Raw genomic sequence first — 13,158 nt, forward strand, 5'->3', positions numbered from 1 at the left:
CACCCAAGCAAAGGGCCTGGACAGACCCTGCCACGTCCCCTCCTCTCCATCCCTGCACCAAGCTCTGAGATGTTTGGGTAGGTCTCAGCCTGTCCCCCCTCCAGCCATGGCCTTGTGCTCTGCTAAAGCAGGGAGAGCTGAGCCCCCTGCCCAGCCCACTCCCCAGCTATGCCCCTCGCTCTGGGCTTGGTAGGGTATGCATCCCCCCAAGCCCTGAGCAGGGATTGCTGTGGAGGGACTTTGGGGTCCACAAGGGGATCTCAGGGTCCCCATGGCAGGTTTCCCTCAGTAGTCTCAGGAATTTCAGGCCTGGGATAAAATGTGGGGGCTGCCCCACAAGCATCTTCAAGATCCTGGGTGGGCACGGTGAGAGGAGGCTGCTGCTCCACACAGACTTGTCACCTGAATGTCTCACTCTCAGCACAGACCGTGCCCCCTCCCAGGACAGACGCCGGGCAGGTGCCAGAGCCACAAGTGATCACCAAAGTACAGCTGGGGCAGGGGTTTGGTGCTGGGCAGGGGAGGCAGCTTCTGCCCACGGCCAGCACCACACGGAGCTTGGACAGGGCAGTGCAGAAGCAGGGGGGCAGCTGGGGGTGCCCAGGCAGGGACCCCTGCCCGCTGCCCTGGCCTTCCCAACACCAGGCGTGTCCCCAGCAGCGCAGCCCAGCCCCTGCCTGCCGCTGCCAGCGCTGGGCAGTGCGTGGCTGACCACTGGGACAAGCTCTCCCTGGACGGTGGCACAGCCGGGGAGGGCGAAACCACCCCAATCTTGAGCAAAACCTCAGCAGGCAGGGAGGGAAGTGCCCACCCTTGGCAGAGGTACCTACCCAAAAATACATCATCATGTCAGCGGCGGGGGCTGAGGCGCTCTGCGGGGGTCGCTGGGAGGGCGATGGGCTGCTCCCGACGCAGCCACCGCTCCTCCTGGGTGGCTCTGTCCCCTTCGGCTGTCCGGCTGCAGCGCCGTGGGCCGGTGGTCCCGGAGCCCTGCGCGCTCGCCTCCCTCCCTCGCGGCGCGAGTGAGCGCTCGGCGCGGCTCAGAGCCGGCGTCCGGCCCCCGGCATGCCGGGGGAGGGCAGGGGCCGGGCGGCCGCCGGGCAGCCCCGCTGGGCAGTGCCTTATCCACCCCGGGGAAAAACGGGAGAGGAAGAAAAAAATTAAATCCTCTCCGGTGTCTTCGAGGACCAAAGGGAAGGGCGAGCGTGTGAGGGGACGCCAGCCCCAGGGGCGAGCGGGATGCTGGGGAGAGGCTCCGGGACCGGGCTGGGCGCTGGGGGCCACGGCAGCGGCAGTGTGGGCGCTCGCTGGCGCAGCGTGGGCTCCCGCTGACACTCCGAGGAGCCGACGTCCTGCCTCAGCGTTTTTCAAGCTACCCTGTCAATAAGGGAATCCGCCGCTCACAGTTAACCTGCGAGGTGCCAGCCGGCTCCCGCCCGCCGCGGATGCCAGAACCCCCTGATGCCATCGCTGGGCCTGGCCGGCACGGATGCTCAGCCGTGCTCCACCTGGGAGGATCTGTCCCGGGAGGCCCAGCACCCCTCGTTTTTTGGAGAAGCCGAGCAGCGGCCCGAGGGGGGCGGAGCCAGCAGCCCCCAGCCCCCATGTGCAGTGGGGAGCCATGGGGACAGTCCTTGGAGCCCGGGATGTGGCCACCATGGACTGCACGAGAGGGCACCCAGAAATCCCAACCAGCACCAGGGCAGCCACTCCCTCCTTGAGCCCCAGCACTGCCCCCCCCCCCCCCCGCCAGACCCTGGGACAGAGCAGCAGGACGGGACAGGGGACACAGCAAAGGGCTGGACACGGCGTGGCCCCTGCGGATAAGTCAGGGGGTCCTGCACACAAGCCCCAGCTGCCCCTGGCACAGTGCAGGCTTGGCAGCCAGGCAGTGCTGCTCCTCAGGCACTAAATCTCTGTCCTCCAGGGGCACACAGTGGAAAGAGCAAGGGGACCATGAGCACTGAAGCAGGGATGGTAGTGAGGGAATAAATAAGGATAAGGGAAGCAGAGGAGTGAGGGGGGCAGCATATTGGTCTCCAGAGCCCAGCTGGTTCTGACATCTACAGCCCCATAATCATATTCAGAGCAGCACCAGGCTGGAAGCAGCTCTCCTCCAGCACGGCAATAAACGAGAGCAACACTCTCAATAATTCAGCACCAGGAGAGGGTGATAAAGCAGCAGAGGCACCACTGCAGGCAGCTGGGGTGGGGGGCTCCCTGCTCCCTCTTATATCTCAGTGATCCAAACCCTTTCCTCTCTCTCTGCGCCCTGTAAATGCAGCCCCAGCTGTGAACTTGGGGTCCCCCCCCAGCCTGCCAGACCCCCAACCCTACTGTATGGGACAGACAGAGGGTCCCAGTGCAGCAGATTGAAACCCCTCCATCACCAGCAGACAAAACCTGGGGGGTCACTGGGCAGGGGCAGCAGCAGGAGCACCTCCCCAACTCTCTTCCCAGCACCACTCCACCTGCTCCCACTGCAGCCCCCCACACCCGCACAAACAGAGCCCTGTGCCAGATCCCAAACCTCTCACCCAGAGTGGGCCCGGGGCAGCCGAGCTGCATGACACCCACCCCGCTGCCCTCCCCTCCTCTAGACACAACCAGTGGCCACAGCCCCCCGCAGCCCCAGGGCTGACCTGTGCCCTCCGACCCCACACACAGCAGGGCACGGGGAGGGAGCAAAGCCCCTCCTCAGCACAGCAAGAACCACCGAGACACCAGCAGGCACACGGGTGGGGGCAGCCCGGCCCCAGAGCCCTCCCCCTGCGGCTGGCCAGCACACGTCCCCCGGGCCCACAGCCACAGCCCAGCCTTCCTCCCTCCTGCTCATCCTGGCTCCCTGCAAGCCCTGCTCCCACCCAGCCTTCCTGCTCCTTCTAGCAGCTTTTTTTCCCACATTTCCCACGGCATCTCAGGACCCTTCCAGACCACAATCCCCTCCCAGCAGGTCGCCTCCCTCCTTGTCCTGTATGTGCCAAGGATGGGAGTGTTCCCCTGCCAGACACCTCTTCAACGCTTTGCATGTGGGCAGCTCCTGTAGCACAGTGCCACTGCCCTGGCCCCCATCACCCCCTGGTCCCACTGGCACCCCCAGCCCATGCCAGGGCCCAGAGCTATGGATGCACCACACTCATCCTCTCCAGCCCCTCGGCTTTCTTTGCTCCTCTGCTTCCCTGGCTTTGACGGGGGAGCACTGTACTCAGTGGGACGGACCTTGGGCGGATGCAGTGTCCTCTCTGTGATGGGATCCTCCTACTGCTGCAAAGTCCAGTAATGTGAGGGTGGGACAGGAAGGAGCCACGCACACCTGACCAGCAGGCACCAGGCTGGCAGAGGGCACCTGCTCTTGTCCACCTTTCACACACATCAGCCATGACCTGCTTCAGCCCGGGGACACTGTGAGCTGCTGTGACACCTCCCAGAACCCTAGGGACAAACATCTCCTGCCGTGGACAACTGCCAGGTCAGGGTCAGAATGGGGCTGTGGGCTGCTCTTTGCCCCCAGTAAGGACAGGGACCCCGGCTCCTCCAGGGATGGCTCCTGGGAGCCGCAGAGTATGGACAGACAGCAAGTCAGCACACACGGACACTCACAGGCACGTCAGTCTCAGCTCTCCTCATGCAGGATTCATGTCACACCTCTGTGGGAGGAGCCGGGGGCTGCTGGCAGAGGGGAGGGGGCAGCCTCCCTCCCATCCCTGCCCCGAGCACCGCTCTGTGCCCACCAGCCCCTGCCCGATCCCTGAGCCACAGGCTGAAGGTGCTGCCCTGCCCTGGCCGGTCCTGTGCCAAGCCCCCACTGCCAGCCCCACACATGCAGTTTAGCGTGCAGGAGGGACCCCGGGAGCAGCCAAGGCAGAGCCCAACGCAGCCGCTGGGATCCGAACCCTCCGTACCTTTTATTCAGCCCAGCTCCTCCCGCGGCGCTCGCACTGGGCTCTCTAGAAAAGACAGGGAAGAGGAGGAAGAATTAAAATCAATGATCATCATCACTAACCTGTTACAGTCAATGCTGTCTGCTCATCGACTGCACAGTGTTGGGATATGAGCACGGACATGAGTGTTACTCCCTGGGCACTGGGAAGCCTGTGCTGGTCAAGAGCCCAGGGCAGCATCAGCACCCACCAGTACCATGCCCAGGGTGATGGCTGCAGGAACCCCCCCTTCAGCTCCACCAGTGCACCTCGAACCCAACCCAGCTCCCACAGACCACAGGCCCCTTCCTGGGCTCCCCCAGAACCCTACAAGCACAGCCCCACACACCCCCACGGGGTGGGACAGGGCACAGGTGTCATCCAAGTGCTGCCTGCACATCTGGGTTGGTGCACCCCAAGCCTTCTGCCCACAGCAGCAGTGACACTGCTCCTCCTGCGAGGAGCAATCCCTGCGGCACGCGGCTCCGCTGCTCTCCTGGCTCTGGGCACTTCTTGGAAATTAAGCCAAATTTCAAAGAAAACTTCCTGAAAGCTGCACTTCAACTAATTGGCTTTTGCAGCATGGCCAACGCAAACATTCATCAATCATGTTAGACCCTCAGAAATGATGAGAACGGCTGATACATCCCCGGAGTAGCTAAAGGATGAGGAGGGTCTGTGTGTCTGTACCTGCTGTTTTGGAGGCCGGCAAGGGCTGAGTCCCACCTGCCCAGCAGCTCTGGAGCTGCTCAGCCTCCACTGCAGGGACAGCACCCCAAGATGAGGGTCCCAAGTGCGGGTGCAGGGACCCCGTGCCTGGAATGCTGCTCCGAGCTCATGGCCGGTCCCGGTAAATGCACGGCCAGTCCCGGTGAGCACACAGCCAGTCCCGGTGAGCGCACGGCCAGTCCCGGTGAGCTCACAGCCGGTCCCGGTGAGCTCACGGTCGGTCCCGGTGAGCTCACGGCCGGTCCCGGTGAGCTCACGGTCGGTCCCGGTGAGCTCACGGTCAGTCCCGGTGAGCTCACGGCCAGTCCTGGTGAGCACACGGCCGGTCCTGGTGAGCACACGGCCGGTCCTGGTGAGCACATGGCCAGTCACAGTGAGCACACGGCTGGTCCCGGTGAGTTCACAGCCCACGGACAGCCCGGAGGCCGCACCAGTGGCGGCTCAGGAAGCACAGAGACTGTTCCCAGGCACTCGTGTTAGCAAACACGGTTCTCAGCCGCGCAGCAGGATAATCAATTATGGTAATTCCTGCCTCAATGAATCAGATTCATGGAGGAGTACAGCTCATTAGGCTGGTGCTGACTTCCATTAGCACTCTTATGATAAAAGCCCTCCGAACACTCTCACCCAGCACAATGCGCTCACCAGGCTGGGGGTCTCCCCTACCCCCAGGCCAGGGCAGACCCAGCTGTGGGACGTGGGTGTCCTAAAAAAGATGGTTGGGAACTCCCTGGTTCCCAGCAGCATGCTGACAGCCCTGCCCCTGCAGGCCTGGCAGACCCTCCTGCCCCCAGCCACCACCCTGAGCTCTGCCACGGCTTCGCCAAGGAAGCGCCCACCAGGATCCCGGCTGGGAGCAGGAGATGGCACAGCAGACCCAGAGCACTCCAGCAGCAGGGCTGGGAGTGCTGGGAGCCCAGCCTGCCTGCTCTGCAATGAATAATTGACGCCGCATGCTCCTGGGGGAGGCTCAGCAATGGGTAACGCCGCATTTCCCAAACACATTTCCCAAGAAAGGCGCCTTCTGAGAAGCTCCCCACAGCACCGTGGGGCCCCGCAGCGAGGATGTGCCTCAGCTGGGACGTGCCACGCTTGCTGGCACAGACAGGGACTCACCAAGGCCAGCTCCAGCCCAGGCAGAAACCTCTGGTTGTCCCGGCACACAGGGAGCAGGATGCTCAGCCAGAGCCTCCCTGTCCACAAAGGCCAGAGTAGGAGAGGGAAATATGGCACAGCGTTGATGGGAGAGAGGCAGAAGCAGCTCTGGCAGGATCTGGGGGGGATCTTGGTCCAGTCTCTGCTTTTCTGGCAGCAGTCTGGGCTGACTGACTCTACCTGGAACCTCGCAAAGCCTCAAAGGGACCCACTGCCAGAAGAGGTGATCCCAGCCCAGCTAAACCTGGATGAGAATCAGGGGGTCTGCACAAGAAATGCAACCTGTGTCACCCAGCTGCACGGATCCCATGAAAGCTGCACCTCATCACCCCCTATCCCCACGCTGCAACCGAGGCAGGCCTGGCTCTGATCTGCTGGGAAACTTCTTGGTAGTTTCTCAAAGTACATTTTAACCCCCGTTCCCTCCACCAAAAATCCTAAATTAATTTTGCTTTTAATTAAATTCATTAGCAAAGATTATCTGGCTGAGGAACAATAATGTCCCAGCCCTGCCCCCACAGCCCTCTCTATTTATATCCCCATATACAGAACAGCAGCGAAAATTTCTTTATGGGCCATTAAAGGTTTAATGTTTAATTTATAACCACCTTCTCCGGCGGGTGGGATGGCCAGGCACAATGTCAACATTTTTAATTAAATGAGAAGGGATTTTTTTTTCCAGCTAAGGAATATAAAACATCCCGTTCCCAGCAGTGTTGGAGGCAGGGGCAGGAGGGGCAGGGGCTGGGGCAGAGGCTGGCTCCTGCACAGCAGCTCTCAGGACATGTTTCCCCACGATCCTGCTCTGCCTGGGGCCGAGCCAGGGCCGTTCCACACTGCTGGGCAGGAGCTGAGACACGAGAGGCTCGGGCAGTGCCCAGAGGAACCTGGTGGGGCAGATAAGGGGCCTTCAGCAGGACAGCTCTAGGACTGCTCAGGAAAGCCCTCCACGCAGCAGCTCAGGTCTGGGAAGAGCAGTCCCATCCTGGGACAGGAACAACACATGGTGCTGCCCCCACTTTGGGAAGCCTCTCCCTGCTGGGAGGCTCCTGGCACGGGGCTGAGCACCAGCTCCTGTGCAGGTCTCTCGGCAGGCAGAGGTGAGAGTGCGGCACTGCCACACCTGGCACAGCCCACGCCAACATTGCTGGCCACCAAACCCCACCTGAGTAACAGCCGTGAACCTCCCAGCCAAAATCCTTCCTGCAATTTCTGCTGGCCACTGGCACTTCCTCCTGCCCGGTGACTGCGGCTCCTGTGGCATCACCACCTCCTTCCTGCTGGAGAGGAGATCTAAGTGCTTCCAGTGCCGTTCCTGGAACCCGCCGTGAGCCACGGGGCACCCGCTGGCACAGCAGGCACCGCCAGAGGAGTCTGGCACTCCTGGCATCCCACTGGCATCCCTGGCCCAGGCCCTCATGGCACCCTCAGACACGGGCACAGGAGCTGCAGGGGAGCGTGTCCGGCTGTGCTGCCAGCATGGACAGCCTCAGCAGGACAGCGCAGCCCTCCCTGCCTGGACAGCGGCGAGGGGCAGCTCCGAGCAGGCAGGTTTCCATTAATGGAGTGCTCTATCTTACAGGAGAGATTAAATCTCTGTACAGAGGAGCGCAAAAGCGCTGAATCAGCAGCTATCTGGGGGTGGCAGGTTCAGCCATGAGCATTTGGCTCCAGCACAGCCTGTCAGTGCTTCATCCTCCTGCATCCACACTCTGCCAGACACTGCCAGCACTGACACCCCCCACACCCTGTTCCCTGCCCTTGCAAGAGCCGGGATGGCCGGAGGAGCCACATGCAGCTCCTCACGCTGCCTGCCAGCCCCATGCCAGCCCTGTGCTGCACTAACAGACCCAGAGCAAGCCAAGCACCAGTGGCATGGGTGAGCTGCCTTCCTCCCTCCCTTGTCATCCTCTGCACAGCACAGATGGGCTGGCAGGAGGTGTCCTGGCACAGCTGCCATGTCCACAGCAGCATTCCAGGACGTAGCCCTCAGGCAGCAGGCCCCCAAGCTCATCCCTCCCTCCGGGCTCTGCTCCCACCCACAGCCCAGCAGGGTCCCTCTCAAAGGCACGTTCTGGCTCCCACGGGCATGGTTGTCCTGCCCGGCGTGGCGGTGCTGGCTCCAAAGCCAAGGAGGACCCAGAGTGGTCGCTCACTGCCCACGCGCCCACACACGTGTGCTCACGGGAGCAGGCGTGCAGGGGCCGGCTGCGGGGAGCCAGCAACGGAGCAGGGATGGCACTGTGCTGCTCACTAAAAGCATGAGTGTCACTAAATCAATAATTCATTTACTTTAATGAGATAAGTACTTGGAAAACTAATTGCAAACCTGCTCCATTTACTCCAACCCATTATAGCCTTTAATGTAAATGGCAGGAACGCTGCTGGAGGAAGGGGAAGGGCTTTGGGTGGAAGATTGTGTTGTCCTTCCCCTTCTTCTAAGAAAGAGAAATATCAGTCGCCAGCTGGGGCATAGAAGCCCAAAGAGCCGGTGGAATCACTGTGTGGAAGTGCAGATGACTGAATCACTGCATGGGAGCACTGATGGCGGAGCAAGGGGAAAACCCAGTCCCCCCCCCGGAGGCAACACTGTCCCTCTGCCCATGGTGCCACCACAGAGCGATCTCCCAAGCTGGGATGTGGCTTCACGCTTCTCCTGCACCACAGCCTCCCGCCTGGAGCCCTGCTGGACATGCCCCCACTGCAGGTGGTCACTGTAATGATCTGTTATAAACCCGTGGCTGCATCTCTGGCACAGTGTGCCCCCGTGCCGGCGCTGCCAGCTCCTCTGCCTCAGCCGGTGCTGCCCCTTCCCACCCCTCCGGCCCCTGCCAGCCCCCACGTACCCGGGGAGCCAAAGTGGGCAGGGGCGTCCTGCCAGGCCCCAGCACTTTCCTGAAAAGGAGCCATGGCTCCCGGCAGCAAAGCCGCTGCGTTCCTGAACCGCAGCCGGAGCAGGAGCCGCGTGCCAAGGGCTCACTTCTCGCTTGCTGGAGCAAATGGCAGGTCATAAAAAGGAACTGTGACAGAAGAGAAAATGTTCCAGAGTCCACAAGGACCAGTCCAGGGTAAATCCATCTGCTCAGCAATTTAGCTAGAAAATCCTTTCCAGTCATCCGTGCTGTAGGTCCTTCGTCCCCAGCTGGTGGCTCTGGTCAGGGCCTTTCCCCCTCTGGCAGCTCACATGGGGTTCATGGTGCTTGGTGATCCCAGAACACCTCCATCAGGGACACTCGGGAAGGGGCCACACCTCGGGGACGGCCACACCTCGGGGAGGGGTCACACCACCCCTTGCAGAGGGTTTGACAGTGGCATCCACGGTGGGGACTCTTTCCCAAGCTATTGGGAAATAGCTCACTCAGAAGAGCACATCGTCCTTCCCAGCTGCCGTATCCACGGCACCATTTGCAGGATGCAGAAGGGTTCCCAGGGAGTGCAAACCCCACCTGCAGCTCCATGACCAGCCCTCACACCTCCCGTGGGCAGCAGCAGGAGGCTGCCCTGGGAGCCAGGGCCGAGGAGAGCTGGGATAATCCTGCCTGGCTGAGAACTCCACAGCTCAGCCTTGCACAGCTGCCACAGAGATCTCCCTGCAGGCATCCCACTGAATCCCACCTCAGCCACTCCTGTCTCACAGAAAATCGATGGCAAGCATCTCAATTAATCACACCAGGGGCAAATTGATTAGGAGCCTAAATAAGGTCAACATGGTTGTCTGCTTATAGGGTGGGACCCCTTAATCATCATTTTATCTGCAATGGGCTGCAGAACCTGCAATCCCAGCAGCTCAGGAGCACACAGGGATCTGCACTGAACTCCTGCAGCTTCGAGGGCAGGCGGCACCGGAGCCATAGCTCTGCCATAAGGATTGGCATTCCAGCATGCAGCAGCCACCGGGCACAGGCAGCTGGGAGCCCTGAGTGGGGACAGTGAGAGCCCCAAGCAGAGACCCCAGGGCCCAGCTGTCACCTCCAACTCCAAGGTGACAAAAGCAGCAAAGCACTGCTCTGGGCACAGCACATCCCTCTGACCCCACACCAGCTGGGGGGCTCCTTTGGCTTCTGCTGCCCCAGTTGATGACTGATATTTCTCTTCCTTAGGAGACACCATCTCCCACCCAAAAGTCCTTCCCTTTCCTCCAGCAGCATCCCTGCCACTTAGGTTAAAGGCTACGGCTGGGCTGGGAAAGGGACAGAGCCATGACTGCTCCTCTGGTCTCCACGACCCCTGAGTGCTGCCCACAAGCCCTCTGGCACTGGACACACCTCACTCACTCACCTGCCGCTGCCCCAGCCACCCACCGCCACCTTTTGTTGTAAATACCGGTATAAATATTATAATTTGGTTTAATAATTAATATAGTCAGGTTAAATAAGCATTCCCAGCTCCATAAATAATCATTAACAGAGTATTCTAATTGTGCTGTTGGGATCCGGCTTCATGACTTATTTAGTGGGCAGACGCTCTTCCCCTCCGTACTCCCCACATGCTGTAAATTAACCTGTGGCTCAACCTGAGAACCTGGTGGGACACAGCACAAGGAGACGGATCCACCCTGGGATGACACCAGGATGTGGAGCTAGGAGAATGCCTGGGATGAAGCCAGCGGGAATGGGGCGACCAGAGTGGCTGGAAGAGCCAGCAGGAACACGGAGCAGCTGAGCAGGACACGACCGTGAGAGAAGATCATGGATTTTGGGGCATCCTTGGCTGTGGACACCTGGGCACAGAGCGAGCCTGGAGCAGAGGTAGGTGAGCCATGGACACCCACCCTGCTCACCCCGGGGTGGCATCAGCAGGGACACAGAGACACAAAATGCTGCCAGGCAAGCAGAGAGCAGGGAATGCTTTTATCCCAACCACAAACCTACTGTGAAATTGATTGAAAACAATAGCAAAAAAGGAAACAAACCCCAAAGCATCAAACCCAGTGCACGGGGAATTGGCCAGGGGTGAGCGTTCTGAATGCACTGAGTGGAGACACGAGGACAAGTAAAGTGCAGGAAAACCTCCATGTGAGTGTTTTCCCCCCGAGGGATGTACTGATGCAGTGCTGTAAAAAAAGGTTAGGGTTTTCTTTGTGTAGCCTAATTTCATCTTGAAACGAAAAACGACAAAAAGCAAATGGAATGAGCCCCCTCTGCGGTGAGCCTGGCTGCAGGCACAGTGCTGGGCCCTTGGGTGCCCTCAGCTCTGTGCCCGGGCAGGAGCAGCTCTGCGTGCCAGCTCCAAAGGACACAGCGTGCACCCCAAGAGCAGCAGTATCCCTGGGATAGCAGCCCCAGGGAAACAGGCACGTCCTGCTCCCCAGACGCCCTGGGGTGCTCCTGCTGCCACTGCTGCCATCGGGATGCTCACAATCAGGGTCTATCCCCACACTGTGTCCTGCGCCCTCTGGACTTTAAGCACAGAGAGACCCCTGGGAGGTCTCCTATCCAACTGAGAGATGCAGCAGAGGGGACCCAAAAGTGACAGTCCTTCTAGAGCAGTTTTCCTGTCTCTGGCACGTCTGCTCCAGGCCCTGCTCATCCCGAGCACAGGTGCCTCAAACAGTGCCAATCCTGATTCGGGGCTGCAGCTCTACAGGAAAGGTCCTGCTTTATCTTTATTTGTCAGGATTTATATGAAAAAGGGATAGTTCAGCTCTGAATGTAATGATTTGGAAGAACAGCCCTCCAGTGGCCTCCTCAGCTACCATGGCGTCAATACCATCGATTGCTAAAAATAACTGATAGCCCTGGCCCAGCATGCTGGGGGGAATGCTCCTTCCCACTCTGAGACCCCAAACAAACTGCTCCAGGTCCCCAGACCCCCTGGGCACTGAGTCCCCACACCACTCCCTGTACCTCGCCCATGGGCAGCACAGCTCTTTGTGTACTCCAGAGGAGAGAAAGTGAGAGCTGCCTGTCTGTGGGGATACAGCAGGATCACCTGGACAGGTAACACCAGCACAGCACAGCGCTCTGTCCTGCTGTCTTACTGACCTTCCCAGGACAGGAACAAAACCCACATGGGGAAAGAAACAATCAAACACAAGTCTATAGTTAGGGAGAAAGAGTTAATCAGCTTGTTGAAAATGAGTCTGACTTAACAGAGAAGAAATAAAGTGTTTTAAAATTAACAACATAAATGTCAGCCCCGTTGTGGGGATATTAAACTCTACAATTATTTGACGACCTTCCATAGAGTTTCATGCCTGGCGCAGGGACAGCACGGGGATGGCAGCACCTGCTACAGTGTGGGAGAGGTCGCCAGCAGCTCCCTGGGGCTGGTGACAGCCCACCCAGCACAGCCTCCCCTCCTCACTGCCGGGATGCTCCGCTGAGCCTCTGCATGTGCTGTGCCAGGCAGCTGCTCCTGGGGCAGTGCCCACCCAGCCACCTGCCAGTGCTCACCAGGGAAGCTGCTGCTCCTGAGAACACAAGGAGCTGTCCTTGCAGCCTTCCCGGCACAGGTGGGGCTACAGGGCATCCTGGTCTCCTGTCCCCTTGGCCTGGTGAGCAAAGGGCATCGGGCAAAGCCTGGCCAGCTCTGGTGGCCCAGCAGCATCACTTGGCCCCTCCAGCACTGAAAACACCCTCACAGAACCCATCCATGAGCAGAGAAACACACACTGTTCCTGTAAAAGTGACTTCAAATCCCCAAAGACTCATCCTGATGCCGGCAGGGACTCTGCTGGAATCTGCCACTGGAAGCAGGATCAGTACGTGGAGTGCAGTGCTCTGCAAGTGAGGGCACTGCGGCAAGGCAGCAGTGGCTCTGCTGCCACAGTGAGGGGCACGTGGGCGTCACACCGTGGGTCACAGTGAGGGTAACAGCTCACTCCTGCGACCCCTGCCCCAGCAAAACCATCCCTGGAGCCCTCCGGGAGCTGGAGCAATGAGCAGATGCTCAGGAGCTGAGGGGCTTGGGGAGCACAGGTGAACACACATGTGACAGGAGGGAGAACACACGTGTGCACAGGGCAGTGTGGGCGGCACAGCCAGAGCAGAGTAATTTGTAAATATTCCTTAATTAATACGATTCGCAGGCCTGGATGGCTCAGTGGATCCCAGGCAGGGACAATGGCAATCTCCATTCTTCCACTTCTCAATTACAGCTTCGGGGAGGGAAGCAGGAACTGGCTAGGGTGAATTAGAGAGACTTTTGTCACGTTTAATATCACTTCATTTTGCAGACTGCTGACGCAGCGGGATTTCACAGCTTGGAATTTATGGTTCTTTTGAGAGACATGCGCAAAAAAGGAGGAAAAAATACCCTGCCATCAGCACAAACACATCAACTGTGCTGGGAAAGAGCTGGGGTCCGGGGGACCCCCCAGGGATCCCCAGGCAAGCAGAACTCAGCAGGGCTG

General features: G+C 59.7%; 1 protein-coding gene across 8 annotated transcripts in view; it reads right to left on the reverse strand.

Moving 5' to 3' along the window:
* Positions 1-13,158, reverse strand: part of RBFOX3 (RNA binding fox-1 homolog 3) — a 132,598-nt gene that overhangs the window by 25,101 nt on the left and 94,339 nt on the right. For 7 of the 8 annotated variants that reach the window (XM_068209918.1, XM_068209915.1, XM_068209916.1 and 4 more), the window contains exon 3: positions 3,903-3,947. The exons of the other annotated variant lie outside the window; for it this stretch is intronic. The gene's annotated coding sequence lies outside the window, so the exon portion shown is untranslated. The remainder of the gene's footprint in view (positions 1-3,902; positions 3,948-13,158) is intronic. 8 annotated transcript variants of the gene reach the window in all.

This window comes from Anomalospiza imberbis, chromosome 19 (genome assembly GCF_031753505.1).
Source record: "Anomalospiza imberbis isolate Cuckoo-Finch-1a 21T00152 chromosome 19, ASM3175350v1, whole genome shotgun sequence".
Classification (NCBI taxonomy): domain Eukaryota; kingdom Metazoa; phylum Chordata; class Aves; order Passeriformes; family Viduidae; genus Anomalospiza; species Anomalospiza imberbis.